Here is a 228-nt window from a genome sequence, read left to right as displayed (position 1 = left end):
GGGCTGCGGGCGGGCGCCGGGGGGCGCAGGCGGGGGCCCGGCGGGCAGGCGGCCGCAGCCGCGCCCGAGCGGCGTGTGCCGCCTTTCCCTTCTGTGTCAACTGTTGCATAATGAATGGCAGCGGAGCGCGGAGCCCTGCGCCTCCCCGGCACGGGGCTGAACTTTCTATTTTAAACAACAGAAGAAACATGACACGTTGGGCAGGAACATTTTTCCAAGCGAACGGTG

The sequence above is a fragment of the Corvus kubaryi genome, unplaced genomic scaffold, assembly GCF_017639235.1.
Source record: "Corvus kubaryi isolate FWS band 111438036 unplaced genomic scaffold, C.kubaryi_AGA036_p1.0 77, whole genome shotgun sequence".
NCBI classification, from domain to species: Eukaryota; Metazoa; Chordata; class Aves; order Passeriformes; family Corvidae; genus Corvus; species Corvus kubaryi.
Note: the sequence above shows the minus strand (reverse complement) of the source record.